The sequence below is a fragment of the Pristiophorus japonicus genome, chromosome 19, assembly GCF_044704955.1.
Source record: "Pristiophorus japonicus isolate sPriJap1 chromosome 19, sPriJap1.hap1, whole genome shotgun sequence".
In the NCBI taxonomy this organism is placed as follows: domain Eukaryota; kingdom Metazoa; phylum Chordata; class Chondrichthyes; family Pristiophoridae; genus Pristiophorus; species Pristiophorus japonicus.
In genome coordinates this window covers 44685558-44699397 of record NC_091995.1, presented here as the reverse complement: position 1 = coordinate 44699397, position 13840 = coordinate 44685558, and the positions used below count along the sequence as shown (strand labels likewise).

At 42.3% G+C, this 13840-nt stretch overlaps 19 non-coding genes across 19 annotated transcripts; all 19 read left to right on the top strand.

Annotated features, from left to right (window-relative positions):
• Nucleotides 1–1315: 1315 nt before the first annotated feature.
• Nucleotides 1316–1387, top strand: trnag-ucc (transfer RNA glycine (anticodon UCC)). Its single transcript has one exon. It is a non-coding gene; the product is annotated as a tRNA-Gly (tRNA).
• A 599-nt stretch (nucleotides 1388–1986) lies between these two features.
• Nucleotides 1987–2058, top strand: trnag-ucc (transfer RNA glycine (anticodon UCC)). The gene has a single exon. It is a non-coding gene; the product is annotated as a tRNA-Gly (tRNA).
• A 598-nt stretch (nucleotides 2059–2656) lies between these two features.
• On the top strand, nucleotides 2657–2728 carry trnag-ucc (transfer RNA glycine (anticodon UCC)). The gene has a single exon. It is a non-coding gene; the product is annotated as a tRNA-Gly (tRNA).
• A 589-nt stretch (nucleotides 2729–3317) lies between these two features.
• trnag-ucc (transfer RNA glycine (anticodon UCC)) lies at nucleotides 3318–3389 on the top strand. The gene has a single exon. It is a non-coding gene; the product is annotated as a tRNA-Gly (tRNA).
• Nucleotides 3390–3988: 599 nt separating this feature from the next.
• On the top strand, nucleotides 3989–4060 carry trnag-ucc (transfer RNA glycine (anticodon UCC)). Its single transcript has one exon. It is a non-coding gene; the product is annotated as a tRNA-Gly (tRNA).
• A 598-nt stretch (nucleotides 4061–4658) lies between these two features.
• On the top strand, nucleotides 4659–4730 carry trnag-ucc (transfer RNA glycine (anticodon UCC)). Its single transcript has one exon. It is a non-coding gene; the product is annotated as a tRNA-Gly (tRNA).
• Nucleotides 4731–5328: 598 nt separating this feature from the next.
• On the top strand, nucleotides 5329–5400 carry trnag-ucc (transfer RNA glycine (anticodon UCC)). Its single transcript has one exon. It is a non-coding gene; the product is annotated as a tRNA-Gly (tRNA).
• A 589-nt stretch (nucleotides 5401–5989) lies between these two features.
• Nucleotides 5990–6061, top strand: trnag-ucc (transfer RNA glycine (anticodon UCC)). Its single transcript has one exon. It is a non-coding gene; the product is annotated as a tRNA-Gly (tRNA).
• A 599-nt stretch (nucleotides 6062–6660) lies between these two features.
• trnag-ucc (transfer RNA glycine (anticodon UCC)) lies at nucleotides 6661–6732 on the top strand. Its single transcript has one exon. It is a non-coding gene; the product is annotated as a tRNA-Gly (tRNA).
• Nucleotides 6733–7330: 598 nt separating this feature from the next.
• trnag-ucc (transfer RNA glycine (anticodon UCC)) lies at nucleotides 7331–7402 on the top strand. The gene has a single exon. It is a non-coding gene; the product is annotated as a tRNA-Gly (tRNA).
• A 598-nt stretch (nucleotides 7403–8000) lies between these two features.
• Nucleotides 8001–8072, top strand: trnag-ucc (transfer RNA glycine (anticodon UCC)). The gene has a single exon. It is a non-coding gene; the product is annotated as a tRNA-Gly (tRNA).
• A 590-nt stretch (nucleotides 8073–8662) lies between these two features.
• Nucleotides 8663–8734, top strand: trnag-ucc (transfer RNA glycine (anticodon UCC)). Its single transcript has one exon. It is a non-coding gene; the product is annotated as a tRNA-Gly (tRNA).
• A 598-nt stretch (nucleotides 8735–9332) lies between these two features.
• Nucleotides 9333–9404, top strand: trnag-ucc (transfer RNA glycine (anticodon UCC)). Its single transcript has one exon. It is a non-coding gene; the product is annotated as a tRNA-Gly (tRNA).
• Nucleotides 9405–10003: 599 nt separating this feature from the next.
• On the top strand, nucleotides 10004–10075 carry trnag-ucc (transfer RNA glycine (anticodon UCC)). Its single transcript has one exon. It is a non-coding gene; the product is annotated as a tRNA-Gly (tRNA).
• A 598-nt stretch (nucleotides 10076–10673) lies between these two features.
• On the top strand, nucleotides 10674–10745 carry trnag-ucc (transfer RNA glycine (anticodon UCC)). The gene has a single exon. It is a non-coding gene; the product is annotated as a tRNA-Gly (tRNA).
• A 590-nt stretch (nucleotides 10746–11335) lies between these two features.
• On the top strand, nucleotides 11336–11407 carry trnag-ucc (transfer RNA glycine (anticodon UCC)). Its single transcript has one exon. It is a non-coding gene; the product is annotated as a tRNA-Gly (tRNA).
• Nucleotides 11408–12007: 600 nt separating this feature from the next.
• Nucleotides 12008–12079, top strand: trnag-ucc (transfer RNA glycine (anticodon UCC)). Its single transcript has one exon. It is a non-coding gene; the product is annotated as a tRNA-Gly (tRNA).
• Nucleotides 12080–12668: 589 nt separating this feature from the next.
• Nucleotides 12669–12740, top strand: trnag-ucc (transfer RNA glycine (anticodon UCC)). The gene has a single exon. It is a non-coding gene; the product is annotated as a tRNA-Gly (tRNA).
• A 599-nt stretch (nucleotides 12741–13339) lies between these two features.
• On the top strand, nucleotides 13340–13411 carry trnag-ucc (transfer RNA glycine (anticodon UCC)). The gene has a single exon. It is a non-coding gene; the product is annotated as a tRNA-Gly (tRNA).
• The last annotated feature ends 429 nt before the right edge of the window (nucleotides 13412–13840 follow it).

Below are 13840 nucleotides of genomic sequence, written 5' to 3'. Positions count from 1 at the left end.
TTTCCTGTGAGTCCAAACACTGCGGGGTGGGGGGGTCTCCATGAATGCATCCCCTTTTATCCCCCGCAGGCTTCGTCTGCCCCTTTAAACTCATTTTAAAAGCCCAGAAAGGGATTCTTCTCCTCTGCAGGGGAAAGGAACCTGGAATTTTTGCGAGATATTCGTGAATTGCACAAGGGCCACATACGAATGCTTGTTATGCAAAGTCAATGTGTCATCAATCTGTCACAAAATACTGGCGACAGTGCTACCCACATTCAAACTATTAGCTGTCAATGACCAAAGACGTCAATGTCGGAGCTGGGCTCAGGCCCTGGAAGTCAAGCAGCAGAGTTTCAAAGTCTTTAACAACATCAGTGTGTCTCTTCCAGTTAAATTCTGGGGAATTGCTCGCTGAGAGGGCAGAGGCAGACAAGATGGGAAGAATGTTGAAGGAATCCCCAGCTGACACTTGACATACATTGTGTGAATCTGGAATTCATTTAATTGTGACCAAAATATTGCAATTTTTAGCTGGTTCCTTCGATGCTTTCTTTTATCTGTCTATCTTGCATTACATGTGATGTTACATTTCATCAAATCTGTCGAGTTGTATCAGAAGAAAAAACTTCTTCAGAAAAAGCTGCAGGATTACTGTGCTGTTCAGCAAAAGCTGTTTTCAATTGTGTGCTGGTGGTTCAGTGGTGAGCATGGTTACCTTCCAAGTATTTGATCTGGGTTTGATTCCCAGTCATCACATTACTTACTTTCTACTTGAGGATGAAATGATCCTCTGGTTGCAAACAGTTCTTACAGCAGCATCTCAAGGATTTTGTTCAGCAACCTGTTTTCAAAGGGTCATGCACAAATGCTTGCAATGCAAAGTCTACGTGTCATAATGGACTGGCACCAGTGCTACCTGAATTCATACTATGAGTTGTCAATCAACAAAGACGTCAATGTTGGAGCTGGGCTCAGGCCCTGCAAGTCAAGCAGCAATGTTTCAAATTCTTTAACAACATCAGTGAGTCTTTTCCAGTTAAATTCTGGGGAATTGCTCCCTCAGAGGCAGAGGCAGACAAAATGGGAAGAAGGTTGAAGGTATCCCCAGTTGACACTTGACATACATTGTGTGAATCTGGAATTCATTGAATTGTGACCAAAATATTGCAATTTTTAACTGGTTCCTTCGATGCTTTCTTTTATCTGTCTATCTTGCATTACATGTGATGTTACATTTCATCAAATCTGCCAAATTGCATCAGAAGAAACAAAAACGGCTTCAGAAAAAGCTGCAGGATTACTGTGCGGTTTATCAAAGTTGCTTTTCAGTTGTGTGATGGTGGTGCAGTGGTAAGCATGGTTGCCTTCCAAGCAGTTGACCTGGGTTCGATTCCCAGCCATCGCATTTGTCAATTTCTACTTGAGGTTGAAATGAACTTCTGATGCCTCTGGTTGCAAGCAGTTCTTACAGCAGCATCTCAAGGATTTTGTTGAGCAACCTGTTTTCAAAGGGTCATGTACAAATGCTTGCAATGCAAAGTCCATGTGTCATCAATCTGTCATAATGTGCGGGCGACAGTGCTACCCGAATTCATCGTATGAGCTGTCAGTGACCAAAGACATCAATGTCGGAGCTGGGCTCAGGTCCTGCAAGTCAAGCAGCAGTGTTCCAAATTCTTTAACAACATCAGTGAGTCATTTCCAGTTAAATTCTGGGGAATTGCTCCCTGAGAGGGCAGAGGCAGACAAAATGGGAAGAATGTTGAAGGAATCCCCACTTGACACTTGACATACATTGTGTGAATCTGGAATTCATTTTATTGTCACCAAAATATTGCAATTTTTAGCTGGTTCCTTCGATGCTTTCTTTTATCTGTCTATCTTGCATTACATGTGATGTTACATTTTCATTAAATCTGTCGAATTGCATCAGAAGGAACAAAAACTGCTTCAGAAAAAGCTGCAGGATTACTGTGCGGTTTATCAAAGTTGCTTTTCAGTTGTGTGATGGTGGTGCAGTGGTAAGCATGGTTGCCTTCCAAGCAGCTGACCTGGGTTCGATTCCCAGCCATCACATTTGTCAATTTCTACTTGAGGATGAAATGAACTTCTGATGCCTCTGGTTGCAAGCAGTTCTGACAGCAGCATCTCAAGGATTTTGTTGAGCAACCTGTTTTCAAAGGGTCATGCACAAATGCTTGCAATGCAAAGTCTGCGTGTCATCAAACTGTCATAATGTGCTGGCACCAGTGCTACCTGAATTCATACTATGAGTTGTCAATCACCAAAGACATCAATGTCAGAGCTGGGCTCAGGTCCTGCAAGTCAAGCAGCAGTGTTCCAAATTCTTTAACAACATCAGTGAGTCATTTCCAGTTAAATTCTGGGGAATTGCTCCCTGAGAGGGCAGAGGCAGACAAGATGGGAAGAATGTTGAAGGAATCCCCAGCTGACACTTGACATACATTGTGTGAATCTGGAATTCATTTAATTGTGACCAAAATATTGCAATTTTTAGCTGGTTCCTTCGATGCTTTCTTTTATCTGTCTATCTTGCATTACATGTGATGTTACATTTCATCAAATCTGTCGAATTGCATCAGAAGGAACAAAAACGGCTTCAGAAAAAGCTGCAGGATTACTGTGCGGTTTATCAAAGTTGCTTTTCAGTTGTGTGATGGTGGTGCAGTGGTAAGCATGGTTGCCTTCCAAGCAGTTGACCTGGGTTCGATTCCCAGCCATCACATTTGTCAATTTCTACTTGAGGATGAAATGATCCTCTGGTTGCAAGCAGTTCTTACAGCAGCATCTCAAGGATTTTGTTGAGCAACCTGTTTTCAAAGGGTCATGTACAAATGCTTGCAATGCAAAGTCCATGTGTCATCAATCTGTCATAATGTGCGGGCGACAGTGCTACCCGAATTCATCGTATGAGCTGTCAGTGACCAAAGACATCAATGTCGGAGCTGGGCTCAGGTCCTGCAAGTCAAGCAGCAGTGTTCCAAATTCTTTAACAACATCAGTGAGTCATTTCCAGTTAAATTCTGGGGAATTGCTCCCTGAGAGGGCAGAGGCAGACAAGATGGGAAGAATGTTGAAGGAATCCCCAGCTGACACTTGACATACATTGTGTGAATCTGGAATTCATTTAATTGTGACCAAAATATTGCAATTTTTAGCTGGTTCCTTCGATGCTTTCTTTTATCTGTCTATCTTGCATTACATGTGATGTTACATTTCATCAAATCTGTCGAATTGCATCAGAAGGAACAAAAACGGCTTCAGAAAAAGCTGCAGGATTACTGTGCGGTTTATCAAAGTTGCTTTTCAGTTGTGTGATGCTGGTGCAGTGGTAAGCATGGTTGCCTTCCAAGCAGTTGACCTGGGTTCGATTCCCAGCCATCACATTTGTCAATTTCTACTTGAGGTTGAAATGAACTTCTGATGCTTCTGGTTGCAAGCAGTTCTTACAGCAGCATCTCAAGGATTTTGTTGAGCAACCTGTTTTCAAAGGGTCATGCACAAATGCTTGCAATGCAAAGTCTGCGTGTCATCAAACTGTCATAATGTGCTGGCACCAGTGCTACCTGAATTCATACTATGAGTTGTCAATCACCAAAGACATCAATGTCGGAGCTGGGCTCAGGCCCTGCAAGTCAAGCAGCAGTGTTTCAAATTCCTCAACAACATAAGTGAGTCATTTCCAGTTAAATTCTGGGGAATTGCTCCCTGAGTGGGCAGAGGCAGACAAAATGGGAAGAATGTTGAAGGAATCCCCACTTGACACTTGACATACATTGTGTGAATCTGGAATTCATTTTATTGTCACCAAAATATTGCAATTTTTAGCTGGTTCCTTCGATGCTTTCTTTTATCTGTCTATCTTGCATTACATGTGATGTTACATTTTCATTAAATCTGTCGAATTGCATCAGAAGGAACAAAAACTGCTTCAGAAAAAGCTGCAGGATTACTGTGCGGTTTATCAAAGTTGCTTTTCAGTTGTGTGATGGTGGTGCAGTGGTAAGCATGGTTGCCTTCCAAGCAGCTGACCTGGGTTCGATTCCCAGCCATCACATTTGTCAATTTCTACTTGAGGATGAAATGAACTTCTGATGCCTCTGGTTGCAAGCAGTTCTGACAGCAGCATCTCAAGGATTTTGTTGAGCAACCTGTTTTCAAAGGGTCATGCACAAATGCTTGCAATGCAAAGTCTGCGTGTCATCAAACTGTCATAATGTGCTGGCACCAGTGCTACCTGAATTCATACTATGAGTTGTCAATCACCAAAGACATCAATGTCAGAGCTGGGCTCAGGTCCTGCAAGTCAAGCAGCAGTGTTCCAAATTCTTTAACAACATCAGTGAGTCATTTCCAGTTAAATTCTGGGGAATTGCTCCCTGAGTGGGCAGAGGCAGACAAAATGGGAAGAATGTTGAAGGAATCCCCACTTGACACTTGACATACATTGTGTGAATCTGGAATTCATTTAATTGTGACCAAAATATTGCAATTTTTAGCTGGTTCCTTCGATGCTTTCTTTTATCTGTCTATCTTGCATTACATGTGATGTTACATTTCATCAAATCTGTCGAATTGCATCAGAAGGAACAAAAACGGCTTCAGAAAAAGCTGCAGGATTACTGTGCGGTTTATCAAAGTTGCTTTTCAGTTGTGTGATGGTGGTGCAGTGGTAAGCATGGTTGCCTTCCAAGCAGTTGACCTGGGTTCGATTCCCAGCCATCACATTTGTCAATTTCTACTTGAGGATGAAATGAACTTCTGATGCCTCTGGTTGCAAGCAGTTCTGACAGCAGCATCTCAAGGATTTTGTTGAGCAACCTGTTTTCAAAGGGTCATGCACAAATGCTTGCAATGCAAAGTCTGCGTGTCATCAAACTGTCATAATGTGCTGGCACCAGTGCTACCTGAATTCATACTATGAGTTGTCAATCACCAAAGACATCAATGTCAGAGCTGGGCTCAGGTCCTGCAAGTCAAGCAGCAGTGTTCCAAATTCTTTAACAACATCAGTGAGTCATTTCCAGTTAAATTCTGGGGAATTGCTCCCTGAGAGGGCAGAGGCAGACAAGATGGGAAGAATGTTGAAGGAATCCCCAGCTGACACTTGACATACATTGTGTGAATCTGGAATTCATTTAATTGTGACCAAAATATTGCAATTTTTAGCTGGTTCCTTCGATGCTTTCTTTTATCTGTCTATCTTGCATTACATGTGATGTTACATTTCATCAAATCTGTCGAATTGCATCAGAAGGAACAAAAACGGCTTCAGAAAAAGCTGCAGGATTACTGTGCGGTTTATTAAAGTTGCTTTTCAGTTGTGTGATGGTGGTGCAGTGGTAAGCATGGTTGCCTTCCAAGCAGTTGACCTGGGTTCGATTCCCAGCCATCACATTTGTCAATTTCTACTTGAGGATGAAATGATCCTCTGGTTGCAAGCAGTTCTTACAGCAGCATCTCAAGGATTTTGTTGAGCAACCTGTTTTCAAAGGGTCATGTACAAATGCTTGCAATGCAAAGTCCATGTGTCATCAATCTGTCATAATGTGCGGGCGACAGTGCTACCCGAATTCATCGTATGAGCTGTCAGTGACCAAAGACATCAATGTCGGAGCTGGGCTCAGGTCCTGCAAGTCAAGCAGCAGTGTTCCAAATTCTTTAACAACATCAGTGAGTCATTTCCAGTTAAATTCTGGGGAATTGCTCCCTGAGAGGGCAGAGGCAGACAAGATGGGAAGAATGTTGAAGGAATCCCCAGCTGACACTTGACATACATTGTGTGAATCTGGAATTCATTTAATTGTGACCAAAATATTGCAATTTTTAGCTGGTTCCTTCGATGCTTTCTTTTATCTGTCTATCTTGCATTACATGTGATGTTACATTTCATCAAATCTGTCGAATTGCATCAGAAGGAACAAAAACGGCTTCAGAAAAAGCTGCAGGATTACTGTGCGGTTTATCAAAGTTGCTTTTCAGTTGTGTGATGGTGGTGCAGTGGTAAGCATGGTTGCCTTCCAAGCAGTTGACCTGGGTTCGATTCCCAGCCATCACATTTGTCAATTTCTACTTGAGGTTGAAATGAACTTCTGATGCTTCTGGTTGCAAGCAGTTCTTACAGCAGCATCTCAAGGATTTTGTTGAGCAACCTGTTTTCAAAGGGTCATGCACAAATGCTTGCAATGCAAAGTCTGCGTGTCATCAAACTGTCATAATGTGCTGGCACCAGTGCTACCTGAATTCATACTATGAGTTGTCAATCACCAAAGACATCAATGTCGGAGCTGGGCTCAGGCCCTGCAAGTCAAGCAGCAGTGTTTCAAATTCCTCAACAACATAAGTGAGTCATTTCCAGTTAAATTCTGGGGAATTGCTCCCTGAGTGGGCAGAGGCAGACAAAATGGGAAGAATGTTGAAGGAATCCCCACTTGACACTTGACATACATTGTGTGAATCTGGAATTCATTTTATTGTCACCAAAATATTGCAATTTTTAGCTGGTTCCTTCGATGCTTTCTTTTATCTGTCTATCTTGCATTACATGTGATGTTACATTTTCATTAAATCTGTCGAATTGCATCAGAAGGAACAAAAACTGCTTCAGAAAAAGCTGCAGGATTACTGTGCGGTTTATCAAAGTTGCTTTTCAGTTGTGTGATGGTGGTGCAGTGGTAAGCATGGTTGCCTTCCAAGCAGCTGACCTGGGTTCGATTCCCAGCCATCACATTTGTCAATTTCTACTTGAGGATGAAATGAACTTCTGATGCCTCTGGTTGCAAGCAGTTCTAACAGCAGCATCTCAAGGATTTTGTTGAGCAACCTGTTTTCAAAGGGTCATGCACAAATGCTTGCAATGCAAAGTCTGCGTGTCATCAAACTGTCATAATGTGCTGGCACCAGTGCTACCTGAATTCATACTATGAGTTGTCAATCACCAAAGACATCAATGTCAGAGCTGGGCTCAGGTCCTGCAAGTCAAGCAGCAGTGTTCCAAATTCTTTAACAACATCAGTGAGTCATTTCCAGTTAAATTCTGGGGAATTGCTCCCTGAGTGGGCAGAGGCAGACAAAATGGGAAGAATGTTGAAGGAATCCCCACTTGACACTTGACATACATTGTGTGAATCTGGAATTCATTTAATTGTGACCAAAATATTGCAATTTTTAGCTGGTTCCTTCGATGCTTTCTTTTATCTGTCTATCTTGCATTACATGTGATGTTACATTTCATCAAATCTGTCGAATTGCATCAGAAGGAACAAAAACGGCTTCAGAAAAAGCTGCAGGATTACTGTGCGGTTTATCAAAGTTGCTTTTCAGTTGTGTGATGGTGGTGCAGTGGTAAGCATGGTTGCCTTCCAAGCAGTTGACCTGGGTTCGATTCCCAGCCATCACATTTGTCAATTTCTACTTGAGGATGAAATGAACTTCTGATGCCTCTGGTTGCAAGCAGTTCTGACAGCAGCATCTCAAGGATTTTGTTGAGCAACCTGTTTTCAAAGGGTCATGCACAAATGCTTGCAATGCAAAGTCTGCGTGTCATCAAACTGTCATAATGTGCTGGCACCAGTGCTACCTGAATTCATACTATGAGTTGTCAATCACCAAAGACATCAATGTCAGAGCTGGGCTCAGGTCCTGCAAGTCAAGCAGCAGTGTTCCAAATTCTTTAACAACATCAGTGAGTCATTTCCAGTTAAATTCTGGGGAATTGCTCCCTGAGTGGGCAGAGGCAGACAAAATGGGAAGAATGTTGAAGGAATCCCCACTTGACACTTGACATACATTGTGTGAATCTGGAATTCATTTAATTGTGACCAAAATATTGCAATTTTTAGCTGGTTCCTTCGATGCTTTCTTTTATCTGTCTATCTTGCATTACATGTGATGTTACATTTCATCAAATCTGTCGAATTGCATCAGAAGGAACAAAAACGGCTTCAGAAAAAGCTGCAGGATTACTGTGCGGTTTATTAAAGTTGCTTTTCAGTTGTGTGATGGTGGTGCAGTGGTAAGCATGGTTGCCTTCCAAGCAGTTGACCTGGGTTCGATTCCCAGCCATCACATTTGTCAATTTCTACTTGAGGATGAAATGATCCTCTGGTTGCAAGCAGTTCTTACAGCAGCATCTCAAGGGATTTTGTTGAGCAACCTGTTTTCAAAGGGTCATGTACAAATGCTTGCAATGCAAAGTCCATGTGTCATCAATCTGTCATAATGTGCGGGCGACAGTGCTACCCGAATTCATCGTATGAGCTGTCAGTGACCAAAGACATCAATGTCGGAGCTAGGCTCAGGTCCTGCAAGTCAAGCAGCAGTGTTCCAAATTCTTTAACAACATCCGTGAGTCATTTCCAGTTAAATTCTGGGGAATTGCTCCCTGAGAGGGCAGAGGCAGACAAGATGGGAAGAATGTTGAAGGAATCCCCAGCTGACACTTGACATACATTGTGTGAATCTGGAATTCATTTAATTGTGACCAAAATATTGCAATTTTTAGCTGGTTCCTTCGATGCTTTCTTTTATCTGTCTATCTTGCATTACATGTGATGTTACATTTCATCAAATCTGTCGAATTGCATCAGAAGGAACAAAAACGGCTTCAGAAAAAGCTGCAGGATTACTGTGCGGTTTATCAAAGTTGCTTTTCAGTTGTGTGATGGTGGTGCAGTGGTAAGCATGGTTGCCTTCCAAGCAGTTGACCTGGGTTCGATTCCCAGCCATCACATTTGTCAATTTCTACTTGAGGTTGAAATGAACTTCTGATGCCTCTGGTTGCAAGCAGTTCTTACAGCAGCATCTCAAGGATTTTGTTGAGCAACCTGTTTTCAAAGGGTCATGCACAAATGCTTGCAATGCAAAGTCTGCGTGTCATCAAACTGTCATAATGTGCTGGCACCAGTGCTACCTGAATTCATACTATGAGTTGTCAATCACCAAAGACATCAATGTCGGAGCTGGGCTCAGGCCCTGCAAGTCAAGCAGCAGTGTTCCAAATTCTTTAACAACATCAGTGAGTCATTTCCAGTTAAATTCTGGGGAATTGCTCCCTGAGAGGGCAGAGGCAGACAAGATGGGAAGAATGTTGAAGGAATCCCCAGCTGACACTTGACATACATTGTGTGAATCTGGAATTCATTTAATTGTGACCAAAATATTGCAATTTTTAGCTGGTTCCTTCGATGCTTTCTTTTATCTGTCTATCTTGCATTACATGTGATGTTACATTTCATCAAATCTGTCGAATTGCATCAGAAGGAACAAAAACGGCTTCAGAAAAAGCTGCAGGATTACTGTGCGGTTTATCAAAGTTGCTTTTCAGTTGTGTGATGGTGGTGCAGTGGTAAGCATGGTTGCCTTCCAAGCAGTTGACCTGGGTTTGATTCCCAGCCATCACATTTGTCAATTTCTACTTGAGGTTGAAATGAACTTCTGATGCCTCTGGTTGCAAGCAGTTCTTACAGCAGCATCTCAAGGATTTTGTTGAGCAACCTGTTTTCAAAGGGTCATGTACAAATGCTTGCAATGCAAAGTCTGCGTGTCATCAAACTGTCATAATGTGCTGGCACCAGTGCTACCTGAATTCATACTATGAGTTGTCAATCACCAAAGAGATCAATGTCGAAGCTGGGCTCAGGCCCTGCAAGTCAAGCAGCAGTGTTCCAAATTCTTTAACAACATCAGTGAGTCATTTCCAGTTAAATTCTGGGGAATTGCTCCCTGAGAGGGCAGAGGCAGACAAGATGGGAAGAATGTTGAAGGAATCCCCAGCTGACACTTGACACACATTGTGTGATTCTGGAATTCATTTAATTGTGACCAAAATATTGCAATTTTTAGCTGGTTCCTTCGATGCTTTCTTTTATCTGTCTATCTTGCATTACATGTGATGTTACATTTTCATTAAATCTGTCGAATTGCATCAGAAGAAACAAAAACTGCTTCAGAAAAAGCTGCAGGATTACTGTGCGGTTTATCAAAGTTGCTTTTCAGTTGTGTGATGGTGGTGCAGTGGTAAGCATGGTTGCCTTCCAAGCAGCTGACCTGGGTTCGATTCCCAGCCATCACATTTGTCAATTTCTACTTGAGGATGAAATGAACTTCTGATGCCTCTGGTTGCAAGCAGTTCTGACAGCAGCATCTCAAGGATTTTGTTGAGCAACCTGTTTTCAAAGGGTCATGCACAAATGCTTGCAATGCAAAGTCTGCGTGTCATCAAACTGTCATAATGTGCTGGCACCAGTGCTACCTGAATTCATACTATGAGGTGTCAATCACCAAAGACATCAATGTCAGAGCTGGGCTCAGGTCCTGCAAGTCAAGCAGCAGTGTTCCAAATTCTTTAACAACATCAGTGAGTCATTTCCAGTTAAATTCTGGGGAATTGCTCCCTGAGAGGGCAGAGGCAGACAAGATGGGAAGAATGTTGAAGGAATCCCCAGCTGACACTTGACATACATTGTGTGAATCTGGAATTCATTTAATTGTGACCAAAATATTGCAATTTTTAGCTGGTTCCTTCGATGCTTTCTTTTATCTGTCTATCTTGCATTACATGTGATGTTACATTTCATCAAATCTGTCGAATTGCATCAGAAGGAACAAAAACGGCTTCAGAAAAAGCTGCAGGATTACTGTGCGGTTTATCAAAGTTGCTTTTCAGTTGTGTGATGGTGGTGCAGTGGTAAGCATGGTTGCCTTCCAAGCAGTTGACCTGGGTTCGATTCCCAGCCATCACATTTGTCAATTTCTACTTGAGGATGAAATGATCCTCTGGTTGCAAGCAGTTCTTACAGCAGCATCTCAAGGATTTTGTTGAGCAACCTGTTTTCAAAGGGTCATGTACAAATGCTTGCAATGCAAAGTCCATGTGTCATCAATCTGTCATAATGTGCGGGCGACAGTGCTACCCGAATTCATCGTATGAGCTGTCAGTGACCAAAGACATCAATGTCGGAGCTGGGCTCAGGTCCTGCAAGTCAAGCAGCAGTGTTCCAAATTCTTTAACAACATCAGTGAGTCATTTCCAGTTAAATTCTGGGGAATTGCTCCCTGAGAGGGCAGAGGCAGACAAAATGGGAAGAATGTTGAAGGAATCCCCACTTGACACTTGACATACATTGTGTGAATCTGGAATTCATTTTATTGTCACCAAAATATTGCAATTTTTAGCTGGTTCCTTCGATGCTTTCTTTTATCTGTCTATCTTGCATTACATGTGATGTTACATTTTCATTAAATCTGTCGAATTGCATCAGAAGGAACAAAAACTGCTTCAGAAAAAGCTGCAGGATTACTGTGCGGTTTATCAAAGTTGCTTTTCAGTTGTGTGATGGTGGTGCAGTGGTAAGCATGGTTGCCTTCCAAGCAGCTGACCTGGGTTCGATTCCCAGCCATCACATTTGTCAATTTCTACTTGAGGATGAAATGAACTTCTGATGCCTCTGGTTGCAAGCAGTTCTGACAGCAGCATCTCAAGGATTTTGTTGAGCAACCTGTTTTCAAAGGGTCATGCACAAATGCTTGCAAAATGCAAAGTCTGCGTGTCATCAAACTGTCATAATGTGCTGGCACCAGTGCTACCTGAATTCATACTATGAGTTGTCAATCACCAAAGACATCAATGTCAGAGCTGGGCTCAGGTCCTGCAAGTCAAGCAGCAGTGTTCCAAATTCTTTAACAACATCAGTGAGTCATTTCCAGTTAAATTCTGGGGAATTGCTCCCTGAGAGGGCAGAGGCAGACAAGATGGGAAGAATGTTGAAGGAATCCCCAGCTGACACTTGACATACATTGTGTGAATCTGGAATTCATTTAATTGTGACCAAAATATTGCAATTTTTAGCTGGTTCCTTCGATGCTTTCTTTTATCTGTCTATCTTGCATTACATGTGATGTTACATTTCATCAAATCTGTCGAATTGCATCAGAAGGAACAAAAACGGCTTCAGAAAAAGCTGCAGGATTACTGTGCGGTTTATCAAAGTTGCTTTTCAGTTGTGTGATGGTGGTGCAGTGGTAAGCATGGTTGCCTTCCAAGCAGTTGACCTGGGTTCGATTCCCAGCCATCACATTTGTCAATTTCTACTTGAGGATGAAATGATCCTCTGGTTGCAAGCAGTTCTTACAGCAGCATCTCAAGGATTTTGTTGAGCAACCTGTTTTCAAAGGGTCATGTACAAATGCTTGCAATGCAAAGTCCATGTGTCATCAATCTGTCATAATGTGCGGGCGACAGTGCTACCCGAATTCATCGTATGAGCTGTCAGTGACCAAAGACATCAATGTCGGAGCTGGGCTCAGGTCCTGCAAGTCAAGCAGCAGTGTTCCAAATTCTTTAACAACATCAGTGAGTCATTTCCAGTTAAATTCTGGGGAATTGCTCCCTGAGAGGGCAGAGGCAGACAAGATGGGAAGAATGTTGAAGGAATCCCCAGCTGACACTTGACATACATTGTGTGAATCTGGAATTCATTTAATTGTGACCAAAATATTGCAATTTTTAGCTGGTTCCTTCGATGCTTTCTTTTATCTGTCTATCTTGCATTACATGTGATGTTACATTTCATCAAATCTGTCGAATTGCATCAGAAGGAACAAAAACGGCTTCAGAAAAAGCTGCAGGATTACTGTGCGGTTTATCAAAGTTGCTTTTCAGTTGTGTGATGGTGGTGCAGTGGTAAGCATGGTTGCCTTCCAAGCAGTTGACCTGGGTTCGATTCCCAGCCATCACATTTGTCAATTTCTACTTGAGGTTGAAATGAACTTCTGATGCTTCTGGTTGCAAGCAGTTCTTACAGCAGCATCTCAAGGATTTTGTTGAGCAACCTGTTTTCAAAGGGTCATGCACAAATGCTTGCAATGCAAAGTCTGCGTGTCATCAAACTGTCATAATGTGCTGGCACCAGTGCTACCTGAATTCATACTATGAGTTGTCAATCACCAAAGACATCAATGTCGGAGCTGGGCTCAGGCCCTGCAAGTCAAGCAGCAGTGTTTCAAATTCCTCAACAACATAAGTGAGTCATTTCCAGTTAAATTCTGGGGAATTGCTCCCTGAGTGGGCAGAGGCAGACAAAATGGGAAGAATGTTGAAGGAATCCCCACTTGACACTTGACATACATTGTGTGAATCTGGAATTCATTTTATTGTCACCAAAATATTGCAATTTTTAGCTGGTTCCTTCGATGCTTTCTTTTATCTGTCTATCTTGCATTACATGTGATGTTACATTTTCATTAAATCTGTCGAATTGCATCAGAAGGAACAAAAACTGCTTCAGAAAAAGCTGCAGGATTACTGTGCGGTTTATCAAAGTTGCTTTTCAGTTGTGTGATGGTGGTGCAGTGGTAAGCATGGTTGCCTTCCAAGCAGCTGACCTGGGTTCGATTCCCAGCCATCACATTTGTCAATTTCTACTTGAGGATGAAATGAACTTCTGATGCCTCTGGTTGCAAGCAGTTCTGACAGCAGCATCTCAAGGATTTTGTTGAGCAACCTGTTTTCAAAGGGTCATGCACAAATGCTTGCAATGCAAAGTCTGCGTGTCATCAAACTGTCATAATGTGCTGGCACCAGTGCTACCTGAATTCATACTATGAGTTGTCAATCACCAAAGACATCAATGTCAGAGCTGGGCTCAGGTCCTGCAAGTCAAGCAGCAGTGTTCCAAATTCTTTAACAACATCAGTGAGTCATTTCCAGTTAAATTCTGGGGAATTGCTCCCTGAGAGGGCAGAGGCAGACAAGATGGGAAGAATGTTGAAGGAATCCCCAGCTGACACTTGACATACATTGTGTGAATCTGGAATTCATTTAATTGTGACCAAAATA